General features: G+C 46.1%; 1 pseudogene; it reads left to right on the top strand.

Annotated features, from left to right (window-relative positions):
• The window catches only part of LOC147124922 (sodium- and chloride-dependent neutral and basic amino acid transporter B(0+)-like), a 643,543-nt pseudogene that overhangs the window by 605,502 nt on the left and 23,298 nt on the right, over positions 1 to 14,743 (top strand).

The following is a 14,743-nucleotide window of genomic DNA, read 5'->3' as shown; positions in this document are numbered from 1 at the left end:
GGGGAACACCACTGTCTACCATCCCCCGTCATTTACAACTCGCTGTTTTCTATACTTAAGCCAATTCCTTATCCAAGCTGCCACTGACCCACGTATTCCATGAGCCTCAATGTTGTTAACCAACCTTCTATGTGATACTTTGTCAAACGCCTTCCGAAAATCCATGTAGACAACATCCATTGCATTCCCTTCATCAATCTTCTCTGTTACTTCTTCAAAAATGTCAATTGGATTAGTCAAACATGATCTGCCTTTTACAAATCCATGTTAGCTCTCCTTAATTAGCTTAAAGTTCTCCAAGTGCCAGTTAATCTTTTCCTTGGTTATTGTTTCTAAAACTTTACCCACCATTGATGTTAAACTGTAGTTACTAGGATTATCCTTTACACCCTTTCTTGAACAATGGTGTCACATCTGCCACTTTCCAATCCTCAGGCACCTCTCCCTCATCTAGGGAAGATTGAAAAATTATGACAAGCCCTTTTCGCTATTTCCTCCCTTAATTCCCTTAGCAACCTGGGATGCAAGCCATCTGGACCAGGTGACTTGTCCACTCTAAGCATACCGGCAGTCCTGCTCCTCCTAATCCCATACACTGGGAGACCAAAAGCAGATTGTGTGACTGCTTTGTGGAATACCTCCATTCAGTCCGCAAGCGTGACCCTGAGCTTTGGGTCGCCTGTCACTTTAATTCTCCACTCCACTCCCATTCTGACCTCACTGTCTTCAGCTCCTACACTGTTCCAATGAAGCTCAATGTAAGCTCAAGAAACAGCACCTCATCTTTCGATTAGATACTTTACAGCCTTCCGGACTCAAAATTGAGTTTAACAATTTCTGATCATGACTTCTGCCCCCATTTTTTCGGAGGCGGTTGTTAATGATTCTGCTTTTCCCATTTACAACTCTTCTAGACCCATCTTTTGTTCTTTTACATGTTCCATTACCATCTCATTTTGCCTCACACCATCATCCCTTTTGTCTTTTAATCTCTCCTGCCTTCCACCCTATCACAGACCTTCCCTTTTGTTTGTTTCCCCCCTCCTCCCTTCCTCTGCCTCTGCACTTGCTTAAATCCTGTTGTATCTCTAACTTTTTTTCAGTTCTGACGAAAGGTCATCGAACTGAAATGTTAACTCTGTTTTTCTCTCCACAGATGCTGCCTGACCGGCTGAGTATTTCCAATATTTTCTATAATACAATTCGTGTTACTGAGAATCATTCCAATGGCGTGACAGAGGTCAGCCTTTCAGCTCATCACAGCTGTGCCAGTGCAAGCTCTTTAGCTGCTGTTATATAATCTAATCCAATTTCCTCGCCCATTCCATGTGCCCTTTCACATTCTTCCATTTCAAAAAAAGAAATACTTGCATTTATATAGCGCTTTTCACAATCTCAGGACATCCCAAAGCGCTTTACAGCCAATGAAGTACTTTTGAAGTGTAGTCACTGTTGTAATGTAGGAAAGTGGCAGCTAATTTGCGCACAGCAAACTCCCACAAACAGCAATATGATAATGACCAGATAATCTGTTTTTGTGATGTTGTTGTGGAAACGTATCCAATTTCCATTTAAATGATATTAAGTCTCTCTCCACAGCCATTGGCGTTAAGTCAATTTACTTTCTAATGTGTGGAAACATTTCTTCTAACCTCCCACTTCAATCTATTAGTGATAATTTTCCGTCAAAATCCCCGTTAACAATTCAACAACCATTGGAAAGAATCTTTTTCTATTTTCTTGTTATAATTTTGAAAACTTTCATTAGTTCTCCTCAATCTTCTCTGTTCCAGTGAAAAAGCTCCAATTTTTCAATCCTTTCTTCATAACTATAACCTCTAATTCTTGGCATCATTCTGGTGAATCTTCTCTGCACCCTTATCATTGGCTCCAATATCTTCCCTACAGTGAGATTGCCACAACTACACACACTTTTCCGATTGTGTCCTAACCAATGTCCCGAACAAATTCAACATCACTTCCTGCTTTTATATTCAATACCCCAGAGTAAAAACCCAGAATCATTCTCATGGCCATTTCAACCTGCACGACCACATTGAGAGATCTCTGGTTCTGTATCTGCTCCCCCAGATCTCTCTCTTTCTGCACACTGTCAAGACTCTCACTCTGTGCACAGAGTGTAAAGCCATAAATAAGCAAAATTCTGTTGGTCGGTTCCATGCTGTCTTCATTCTGTGATTGGATAATACTTAAGATTTCATTCTCCGAGATTCATGAAGTGCTGGACTATGGTTTGGGTGAAATACACATCAGAGAGAGCAGTGGCTCCAAAAACCTTTAGTGAATGGTGGGAAGCACTGTATTCATTCTGGCTTTGGGAATAAATCTTGGTTTGTTAATGCCTCAGTTCTGCAAATGTAAGGAGTTTCAAATATGCTCAGGACAGCAAGCACAATAAAGGTGAGAGTACGGCCCCATTTCCTCTGGATGGACATTGTCCATTCGTTCCCAGCCCCCCACTCCAGGACTGATACCACATCTTCATCTTACTCTGCAGAGGCCATCCATGGATGGACCTACAATGGCTTTAACTCTCCGAGAGAGAAGGCAGGATTGGTCTCCCAGTCACTACTGTGGGGCAGTGCCCCTCTATGGGTTCATTGCCTCTCCCTGAAACCTCTTGCTGGGCATGGAGACAAGATTGTCCCATCCATTCCCCTCCCCATCCTCCTTATTACAGCCACAGAAAAGACCATCAGGATAATTAAACCATCCACTAGTCTCATTGACACTGGTGTCCTGGAGGGAAGGCTGCAATGCCCTGCACTGAGGGTCCTCTTGAGCTTTTGCCCTTCTCTCCACTATGGTACAGCAGCACCAACATCTCAGACGAGCTCGCTGCAAAAGACTTCAAGGCACGGCATGAGAAAGAAAACACTGAAGTTATCAACCTGCTGCACGAGGGTGATCATCAGATTCCTGCGTTCCTGTTGCAAACACGGCTTAAGCACAAGCAAGCTTTGTGGTGATATTCTGCTTATAATCTTGTAAACAGCTGACAGCCTGACCACGTCTCTCCAATGTTTCAGAAAGTGGACTCATGGATAGAGGAAGCTGTCCTCATCAGCTCCTCTGGTCTGCAAGACTTTGGTCTCTCCAGTGGTGGGTTTCTCTGAGACTGTGTAAATTATTAATTAATTACTGATCTCATTTAACTTTTTATTTCATCAGAAACAATTATAACAACCCTGCTGGACCAGTTCCCTAAGGTTCTGCGATCAAAGTGCCTTTATCTGACAACTGGTGTTTGCTTGTTATTTTATTTCCTTGGCCTTGTATGTGTAACACAGGTATGTTGTCCTTTAATAATTCACTATGTTTCTACATGTAATTCTGGTTATAAGCCTGCAAAGTCAGAAATTTCACAGGATTAAGTAATAACGAAGGACCTGGTGTGTTGGTCCTGTTGTTTTTCCATTTGTTTAATATTGTGCAGTGATGGTGTGGGACTGACTGACCCTTCCCCATCTGCTGTTAATAAATACAGAGCCTGGTTAAGGAGATGAAACTCAGATTTGTTATCACCCGGGAATCAGATTTACATTGTGTTCATTTTAAATCAGCAGGATATTGTTGGAAATCTTCTCTTTCAGTGTAGGGAAGACCAGTTTGGTAAGTTTCTGTCTCAGTGTCAGTTTCACTCAGTTGGAAACACTCTCCCCTCTGATCAGAAGATTATGGCCCAGTAATTCGGGTCCCAACGTGTGAGTAAGCATCGTGTACTCACGCGTGGGCCCGATGGATTTGCCGGTTTTCAGCATGCACAGCACATGCGTGGAAAACCGGCATTTCCTTTCCTCTGAACCAAGGGGTTCAGAGCTCGAACGCATGCGCGCAGGAGTCTGCGCGTGCGCACTGAAATTCCTTTTTTTTTACAGGGTTGCCCGTGTGTTAAGGCCTCCAGTTTCTACGCGAGAAAAAAGCAGATGTAAGTGTTAAATCCATGTATCTTGATGTTGTGTGTCCTTCAATAACTAGACAAGAGACTGCAGAGAACAATCAACAGGTGTTTACTGGATGAGGGTTACTCTAAAACTAACTACAGATCCCTACTCAGGGTTATATACAGGTGTGGTCACTGCCGGTACTACAGTATACAGGAGCTGTAAAAAGTAGTTCTCCCCTTAAAGGTACATACACTACAATTCCTCCCCTTTTAGATTAACAGTACCATAACATTCATTTAACAATTAAATATCAACTAATTACAATTAACACTTTTAACATGCAACATTAACTGAAAATAGTCTATAAATTCAGTCTTTGGGGAGGCTTCCTGATCCTTTCTGGATAGCGCCTTTCCTGACTGTCTTGCTCTTGGTGCGAAGGCGATTCTGGCCCCCTGTCGTCGGTTGGTTCATCAGCTTCCGATACTACTGTTTCTGGGGTAGATGCTAACTGTATGTCGGGTTCATCACCAGGTATGCGAGACATGGGGTTGACTCGTTCCTGTGACTCTAGGATCTGGTCAACATGGCGTCTCACAATGTTCTCCCCAACATCCACTGTGTACATTAGTGGCCCCTGCCGTGTGCATATCGTTCCTGGTTGCCATTTCTCTGTTCGGTAGTCGCGGGCCAAGTCTGGTTGCCCTACATTGAAGCTCCTTGTCGGCTTCTCATTGATGTGCTGGAATTGCTTATTCTCAACATCTCTTCATACATTTGGTCTGAGCAAATCCAGACGAGATCTCAACCTTCGGTTAAAGAACTTCATGGCCGGGGTCTGGTTGGTGACTGCATGTGTCGCATTTCTGTAGGCAAACAGAAAATTGTCCACCTTATGCTGCAGTGGAATGTCGTCATCGCACATGGCCCTTCTGCTTTTTTAAAGGTTTGTACGAACCTCTCAGCCAATCCATTTGTGGCTGGATGATACGGGGTGGATGTGTAATGCCTTACCCCATTCCTTTTCATAAATCTTCAAAACTCTTTGGACACGAACTGTGGTCCGTTATCAGAGCAAATCTGCTCTGGCAAGCCGTTCCTGGCAAATATGGTCCGTAGGGCTGCAATAGTTTTCTCCGTGGTGGTGGAGGACATTTTGATCACCTCAGGCCATTTCGAGTGCGCATCCACGGCTATTAAAAACATTGAGTCCATGAATGGACCAGCAAAATCAATATGCACCCGTTGCCATGGAGATGAGGGCCACTTCCATGGGTGTAGAGGGGCATGTGGTGGTGCATTTTGGACCTTCTGCCATCCTGAGCAGCTCTTTGTCAGGTCCTCGATTTGCTGATCGATCCCCGGCCACCACACATAAGCCCTAGCAAGGCTTTTCATTTTCACCTCTCCCAGATGGACTTCGTGAAGCTCATTGAGCACTCTCTCCCTTAACTTGGGTGGAATTACCACTCAGGATCCACTCATCAAGGTCCCCTGGCATACTGACAGCTGTTCTCTTCTGGAGGAGAATGCTGGCAACAGTGAGTCGCCATGTGTTGGCCATCCCTTCACCGTCAAGTCATATACCCGAGACAGTGTCGGGACATTTCGGGTCTCCTCCTCTATATCAGCGTCAGTTGCTGGCAAGCGTTCAATTATAGTCAAATAAAATATTTCAACAGGGGCTGTGGTGTATGTAACCTGTTCCACCTTAAGAGAACTTAAGCCTGTTCCACCTTAAGAGATGTACTACTTTCTCTGGCTGCTGTATATGTAATACCGGTGGTGACACCCGGTATATAAGTACTGTGTAGTGATATTGTATTTAGTATAGTCCTGACCTCCAACTAGTAAAGACCTGTTGAACTTTATTCTTGTAGTCTGTGTCAGTAATTAATCTTAATACAACTGGAACACACAGACTTAACAGTGGCGACGAGTCCGATTCTTACCCTGCGGCAGTTTATATCCACGGCGGCTTCGTCCACAGAACGGGCGTCGAAGAGAGGCATCCACCCTCATCACCCTGCTGGAAGACACGTCGCGCGGCAGGCATCGAGAACCTGGAGTGCAGAAGACATCCTGAACTCGAAGCCTCCATCAGCGGCAGTCAGCTATCTTCTTTCTACCTCGGTGGCGGGTAAGCCGGTCAGCGACGCGAGCAGAAAGTCGGCTGCGTTGGCTGTACAGACGGGGGGAGGAAGATGGAGGAATAAGGGCGGTGAGATCGATCGCGACCGGAGATAAGGGCCGGGCCGCATTCGGGCCGAAAGGCGCAGCGCGGGGACATCGATCGCGGCTGGTGATAAGGGCCGGGCCGCTTTCGGGCCAAAAAGGCGCAGCGTCTGGGGCGGCTGAAGGCGCGAGAGCCGCGGTGAAGGCAAACGCAGCCAGTGCTAATAACCGGGCTGCAAGAAGGGCTGCGAGGTGCGACATCGGGGAAGCGCGAATGCCCGAGGGAGCCACGGTGAAGCGGAGACAGCGTCGGGGGAGTTACTAACCGCTGGGAAAGGGGGGCAGCAGCGGCATGCCAAACGCCATTGCAGCCAGTGGGTGAAGACCGCCAAGCACGGGAAAACCGCCATTTTGTAGGCGGAGGACGAAGACAAGAGCGGGAAGCCGCCATCTTGGGATAAAATAAATTGCAATGATGCCTAAACATGGGAACATTGATACCTTTGATTGCGACATCGAGGATTGGGCCATGTATGTAGAACGCATACAAAATTATTGTAAAGCAAATAAAATCCCAGCTGCAGAGAAAGCACTAACTTTATTGAACTTAATGGGTGCAAAGACATACGGGCAATTGAAACACCTTTTATCACCAGATGAACCAGCGGATAAGACGTTCGAGGAGATTGTTACTGTCCTGAAAAATCATCTAAACCCCACGCCGCTGATGGTAGCGGAACGATTTAAATTTTACAGCAGAAGGCAGCTGAAGGATGAAAGCAATGCTGAATATTTAATGGAATTGCGTAAGCTAGCAAAGTACTGTCAGTTTGGAACGGGACTGACAGAAGCGCTAAGAGATAAATTTGTGTGTGGATTATTAAAAGAAGATACACAAAAGCGACTGCTCGAGGAGAATGAGCTGACGCTTGAGAAAGCGGTCACTATGGCAGCAGCACATGAAGCCGCAGCGAGAGGCACGGCAGTAATGCAGCTACGGTCACCGGAACTCAGTACAAATAAATTGGGTTTGAGTACTGTAAAATGTTATCGTTGTGGAAAGACAACACATGATCAGAACCAGTGTTGGTTTAAAAACCAAGAATGCAGAACGTGTGGCAGGCTTGGCCACATAGCTAAAGTATGCCGGTCAGGAAAGAAGACCAGCAACAAAAAGTCACTGCAAGGAAAATACATAAAGGTGCACAAGGTGACAAAGACCAGTTCGAACGAACAGAAGTCAGATTCAGACGCTAGCAGTAATGAACTGGGTAGCTTAAGAGTACACAACGTTGGTAAGGATGCAGATCTCCAGACAATTTGGGTCACTCTTCAGATAGCATGAGTCCAAGTAAAGATGGAATTGGACACTGGATCAGCATTGACGGTCATGAATAAGAAAGATTACAAAAGGTTATTCCAATATATTCCCCTACGGGATACGGAGATTATATTGAAAACATACACGGGGCAAAGAGTGTACCCCATCGGAAAGATAGAGGTAAAAGTGGTCCACAAGGGCGAAGAAAGCCAAGTAATGGACTTATATGTGCTACCTGAAGGAAGTCCACCACTACTGGGACGGGAGTGGCTTAGGAAAATGAATATGGACTGGCACTCCTTTAAAGCATTAACGGTAGATTCCAGGGAAACAGATGTCAAACCTAAACGATTGTCCAAAATATTGGATGATGCTAAAGAGGTGTTCCAGCAAGGACTGGGAACACTGAAAGGAATTACGGCAAACATCAAGATTGATGAACATGCACAACCAAAATTTTTCAAAGCCAGACCGGTACCCTATGCAATACGACCTACTGTAGAAGCGGAACTGGAAGCGCTAGAACGTTCAGGTGTACTGTCTAAGGTAGATTGGAGTGAGTGGGCTACGCCCATTGTTCCCGTTATGAAACGTCCTTCGAGCAACAAGCCAGGAGAACCAGGGAAGGTTCGCATCTGTGGAGATTTCAAGATCACCTTTAATCCGGTGCTTCACACGGTGCAGTATTCGCTTCCGCGGATTGAGGATATTTTTGCTTCGTTGTCTGGCGGGAAACACTTCACCAAGATAGACCTGGCGCAGGCATACTTGCAGATGAAGGTTGAAGAAGAGTCATGCCAGTACCTCACGATCAACACGCATAGAGGTTTGTACCGGTATAATAGGCTGGTTTTTGGAGTGGCATCGGCTCCAGCAATTTGGCAGAGGGCCATGGAGCAGGTATTACAGGGAATTCCAGGCACACAATGTTACCTGGACGATATTCTGATTACAGGTGATGGTGATGAAGAACACCTCGCAAACTTGGAACTGGTGCTCAACAGACTGAAAGAGTATGGACTTAGAGTTAATCGGCAGAAATGTGAGTTCTTTCAGAAGCGGATCTCGTACTGTGGTCATGTCATTGACTGGGAGGGGCTTCTTAAGTCTCCTGACAAGATAAAGGCAGTTGTAAAGGCTCCCGCTCCGGATAATGTCTCTCAGTTGAGGTCGTTTCTGGGATTGATTAACTATTACCATAAGTTTCTACCGAATCTATCCACGGTACTGCACCCGCTGAACGCTCTTTTACAGAAGGGGGTACCATGGGAATGGAGCGAAAAGTGTAAGAAGGCATTTCGCAAAAGCAAAGAATTGATCACCTCAGGAAGTGTTGGCTCACTTCAACCCGACACTGCCTATTCGGTTGGCTTGTGATGCTTCTCCATATGGTATTGGGGCAGTACTCTCACACAAGTTGCCAAATGGCACGGAAAGGCCAGTCGCGTTTGCATCCAGATCATTGACCTCTGCTGAGCGCAACTATGCGCAGATCGATAGGGAGGCTCTCAGCCTTGTATGGGGAGTGAAGAAGTTTAATCATTACCTGCAGGGCCAAAAATTCACACTTCTGACAGACCATCAGCCATTGGTATCCATTTTTAACCCTAAGAAGGGTGTTTCGGTGATGACAGCACAGCGACTCCAGAGATGGTCCCTTTTCCTAGTGGCACATCAATATCAAATAGAATTCAAAGGTACAAAGCAGCATGGCAATGCTGATGGGCTGTCGCGCCTGCCACTACCTGAAGCAGAAGAGACGACGAAAGTTGACCCTGTTGAGTTATTTCATTCGACCATCATCGAGTGTTTACCAGTCACCAATGCAAGTATTGAAAGAGAAACCAGGAACGACCCGACACTGTCCCGAGTTTACGAGGTGACAGTGAAAGGATGGCCAACACATTGTGATCCTCTGTTACCGGCATTCTCGGCAAGGCGAGACCAGCTGTCCGTCTGCCATGGTACTTTGATGTACGGGACAAGAGTGATTATTCCTCCCAAGTTACGGGAAAGAGTTCTAAAGGAACTGCATGAAGGTCATCTGGGGGGAATTAAGATGAAAAGTCTTGCTAGGGCTTATGTATGGTGGCCGGGCATTGACCAACAGATAGAGGAGTTGACAAAAAGCTGCGCTGGGTGCCAAAAAGTGCAAAATGCACCTCCGATCACACCGCTACACCCATGGGAATGGCCTTCAGCCCCATGGCAACACATGCATATTGACTTTGCTGGTCCATTCATGGACTCCATGTTCCTAATTGCGGTGGACGCACATTCCAAATGGCCAGAAGTGATCAAGATGAATACCACTACTTCAGAAAAGACAATTGCGGTGTTAAGAACAATATTCGCAAGGAGCGGATTGCCAGAACAGATATGTTCGGACAACGGACCACAGTTCGTGTCGGAAGAATTCCAAAAATTCTTAAAGAAGAATGGGGTGAAACATTATACCTCTGCCCCATATCATCCGGCGACAAACGGGTTGGCCGAGAGATTTGTCCAAACATTCAAAAAGGCAATAAAGGCCATGAACGATGATCAGATTCTGTTACAACACAAGGTGGACAATTTCCTAATGGCATATCGAAACGCCGCTCATGCAGTGACTAACCAAAGTCCTGCCATGATGTTTTATAACAGGAGGTTGTGGTCCAGGTTGGACTTGTTAAAACCAAATGTGTGGAGAGAAGAGGAAAACAAACAGTTCCGGCATATTAATAACAAGTCCACTCGAAGTTTCGACGTAGGACAACCAGTGTTGGCAAGGGGCTATGGAAACGAAAAATGGCAGTCCGGAACAATTCGGGCCAGACAAGGACCTCTGATGTATACAGTAGATATTGGTAACAATGTGATAAGGCGTCATGCGGATCAACTGGTAGAATCAAGAGCAAGGGTCGAACCCATGGTTGCGACAGAGACAACTGTGGAAGACGTTAATGAACCTGAAGCATCTACCTCGGCAGGGACTGTACCTGATGATGACGTCCAATACATAGGAAACCAACAAGAAGAGTCACCTCAGCAACAAGAATCAGAGACCACTGAAAGGCGTTATCCAAACCGAATCAGAAGGCCTCCTGAGAGACTGAACCTTTGAACTGTTTATACCTGAAGTTATATATGCATATATGTTATTATGTTATGTTAAATGGGGATATGACTGTTAAGCTAAAAAGGGAGGATTGTGGTGTATGTAACCTGTTCCACCTTAAGAGAACTTAAGCCTGTTCCACCTTAAGAGATGTACTACTTTCTCTGGCTGCTGTATACGTAATACCGGTGGTGACACCCGGTATATAAGTACTGTGTAGTGATATTGTATTTAGTATAGTCCTGACCTCCAACTAGTAAAGACCTGTTGAACTTTATTCTTGAAGTCTGTGTCAGTAATTAATCTTAATACAACTGGAACACACAGACTTAACAGGGTCCACTGCTGGTGCTTCCTCTGCAGTAGGCAGTGGCAGGCGTGATAGCCCATCAGCATTTCCATGCTGTTTCGTGCCCTTATACTCGATTTCATATTGGTTCGCCCCTAGAAAAAGGGACCATCTTTGTAGCCGTTGCGCAGTCATCACCGGAACGCCCTTCTTTGGATTAAAGATGGAGACAAGTGGTTGGTGGTCAGTCAGCAAGGTGAACTTCTGCCCGTGCAGATAGTGGTTGAACTTTTTCACTCCCACACTAGGCTGAGGGCCTCCCTGTCAATCTGGGCGTAGTTACGCTCGGCTGAGGTTAGCGACCGAGACGCAAAGGCTACTGGCCTCTCCGAGCCGTCCGGGAATTTGTGCGACAGCACCGCTCCAATGCCATAGGGTGATGTATCACACGCCAACCGAATTGGTAGTGCTGGGTTGAAATGAGCCAACACCTCTTTTGATGTGATCAATTCTTTGCACTTCTGGAAAGCTCGTTTACATTCGTCATTCCACTTCCATGGTTACCCCCATTTGCAGTAGGGTGTTCAGTGGGTGTAGTACTGTAGACAAATTCGGCAAGAACTTATGGTAGTAGTTCTCCAACCCGAGGAACGACCTCAGTTGTGACACATTTTCCGGTGCTGGAGCCTTGACTACTGCCTCAATCTTTTCAGGGGACTTATGTAACCCCTCTTCATCAATAACGTGGCCACAATACGAGATCTGCTTCTGGAAAAACTCGCATTTGTGGCGATTAGCTCGGAGCCCATATTCCTTCAATCTAGTGAGCACCTGCTCCAGGTTGGCGAGGTGATCACTGTCATTTTCGCCCGTGACCAGGATGTCGTCCAAATAACACTGGGTCCCTGGAATCCCTTGCAGGACTTGATCCATAGCCCTTTGCCAAATAGCCGGAGCTGATGCTACCCCGAACACCAGCCAGTTGTATTGGTAGAGACCTTTATGAGTGTTGATCGTGAGGTACTGTTTTGAGGCTTCTTCTACCTCCATTTGCAGGTACGCCTGGGCCAGATCAATCTTAGTGAAGCGTTTCCCTCCAGATAGCGAGGCGAAAATATCTTCAATCCGCGGAAGCAGATATTGTACAGTGTGAAGGACTGGGTTCACTGTCACCTTGATGTCCCCACAGATGCGAACCTTCTTTGGTTCCCCAGGCGTATTACTCAATGACCTCTTAATTACAGGAACGATGGGTGTAGCCCACTCGCTCCAGTCCACTTTGAACGTTCCAAACCTTCCAGCTCTGCTTCGACGGCTGGGCAGATCGCATAAGGTACCGGTCTGGCCTTAAAAAAACTTTGGGCTTGCATTTTCCTCTATTTTGATCGTCGCTGTTATGCCTTTTAGTGTTCCGAGTCCCTCCTGGAACACTTCTTGTGCGTCAGTTAGCATTTTTGACAGTCGTCCAGGTGTGACGTTGTCATCCTTTTTGGCATCTACAGTCAGTGCTTGTATGGAATGCCAATCTAGCTGTATCTTCCGGATCCATTCACGTCCTAGTAGTGGTGGTGCTCCATCTGGCAATACATATAGGTCCATTTTTGGTGTTTCCTTGCCGTTATATATAACGTTCACCCTTATTTTTCCTTTGGGGTAGACTTTTTGCCCCGTGTACGTCTTCAAGACAATCTCTGTATTTCTCAAGGGTATATGTGAGAATAGCCGCTTGTAGTCCCTTCGGTTATGGGGGTTATGGGGATAGGGTGGGATATGTGTTGATGTAGGGGTTACGGGAATCGGGTGGGATATGTGTCGGTGCAGGCTCGATGGGCCGAAATGCCCTCTATCTGCACTGTGGGGTTTCTGTGATTTCTGTGGTTTATGACTGTTAGGGCTGATCCTGTGTCCAATTCCATTTTCACTTGGACTCCGGCTATCTTGAGCGTGATCCAGATAGTTTGGTGATCCTCCGTTTTGATCACATTATGTAGTTTCAGACAACCCAGCTCCTTGCTTCCAGAGTCTGTATCACTTTTCTGTTCATCTGCACTACTCTCCGTCACCTTATGTACATTCTTGTACTTCTCCTGTGGGGATTTCTTGCTGCTGGTTTTCTTTTCCGACCTGCAGACTCTTGCTATGTGTCCTACTTTTCCACACTGTCTGCACACTTGGTCCTTGAACCAGCAATCCTTATGGTCGTGTGTTGTTCTGCTGCAGCGATAGCACTTCACTGTTCCGTATGACATTTCATTTGTGCCATATTCTTGCGGTCTCCGTTGTATCTCTGCTGCACCCCGTGCTGCTGCTTCGTGTGATACTGCCATGCTGAAAGCCTTGTCCAGCGTAAGATCCTTTTCTGATAGAAGCCGTTTCTGGGTTCCTTCACTTTGAAGCCCACACACAAACTTGTCCCTTAAAGTATCTGCTAGTCCCGTTCCAACCTGGCAGTGTTTCGATAGCTTGTGCAGTTCCTTTAAAAACTCAGCATTACTTTCATCTTTATGCTGGTTCCTTTTGTGAAACTTAAATCTTTCCACCGTCAGCAGCGGTGTGGGGTCTAAGTGGTCCTGTAGGATTGACACTATGTTTTCAAAATCCTTTTCCACTGGCTGCTCTGGGGTTACTAGATTTCGCTGTGAGCCATATGTTTTTGCACCCATTGAATTCAACAATACCAGCGCTTTCCTGTCATCTGGCACTTCATTCGCCTTGCAGTACACTTCTATGCGTTCGACACATGTCGTCCAATCTTCAACTTCATTGTCGAACGCTGTGACACTGCCACTCTTCGGCATCCCTGGGTGTGGTTAGACTGGCTCAAATTGGCGTCTCCCACGCTCTCCCTTCTTCTCCGCTGCGGCTCAGAATGGCGTCTCCCACGCTCTCCCTTCTTCTCCGCTGCGGCTCAAAATGGCGTCTCCCGCGCTTTCCTTTCTTCCCTGCTGACGCTGCTCGCTCCCTGAACACCAGCTGCGCTCTGCGCATTTTCCTGCACGCCTCTCTCTCATTGGCACCGCTCGGTCCTGAACAGCGGCTGCGCTCTGTGCGCTCTACCCTCTCTCTTTTCCCGTCGACGCCGCTCGGTCCTGAACACCGGCTGCGCCCTATGCGCTCTACCCTCTCTCTTCTCCCGTCGACGCTGCTCGGCCTTTTTCTGTGCCGTCGGTTGGCTCTAGCCGCCGCTGTGCGGCAAGAGTCTGCGCCGTACCTGTTGCCAGCCCATTTCACTGGAGTCTCCGTTGGATGGTCGACGCCCGTGCTTCTGGACTCTCTGAAGAAATAGCAGTATTTTCTTCACTATCTCCTTGTCAAAGAGCCGTTTACAACAGAATTCACAGCAATGATGGAATTTCCTTCTGCAGAGTTGCAGGTAGGTTCGAATTTTCTCGTCGCCAATGTTAAATCCGTGTATCTTGATGTTGTGTGTCCTTCAATAACTAGACAAGAGACTGCAGAGAACAATCAACAGTTGTTTACCGGATGAGGGTTACTCTAAAACTAACTATACAGATCCCTACTCAGGGTTATATACAGGTGTGGTCACTGCTGGTACTACAGTATACAGGAGCTGTAAAAAGTAGTTCTCCCTTTAAAGGTATATACACTACAGTAAGTACTTAGTTTTAAAAGGTAAGTGGTCTATTAATTAAAGTTAGAACATTTTTTCCACAGGTTTATTATTTTTAAAGACTTTATTTTTAGGCCCGATTTGTTAAAAAATTATTTTTTTCAAAAATTTGAATTATTGTTTAAATTAGATTTTTACAGTTATTAATAGTTCATTTAATTAGTGGGATTTTTTAAAACTTTTATTTGAATTTAAGTACTGTTTTGGGCGCCCGGAGTTTTCATGAGTTTGACAGATCTTACTATCAAACTCATGAATGAACTTTTGCGACCTCCGATTGGTTGCCCAGTGCTCACGTGATCCCAGCCGGCTCATCGAA

This window comes from Somniosus microcephalus, chromosome 1 (genome assembly GCF_052327205.1).
Source record: "Somniosus microcephalus isolate GS21.2 chromosome 1, FLI_Smic_1.0, whole genome shotgun sequence".
In the NCBI taxonomy this organism is placed as follows: domain Eukaryota; kingdom Metazoa; phylum Chordata; class Chondrichthyes; order Squaliformes; family Somniosidae; genus Somniosus; species Somniosus microcephalus.
The sequence above is the reverse complement of the archived record's forward strand: the minus strand, read 5'-3'. Positions and strand labels throughout refer to the sequence as shown.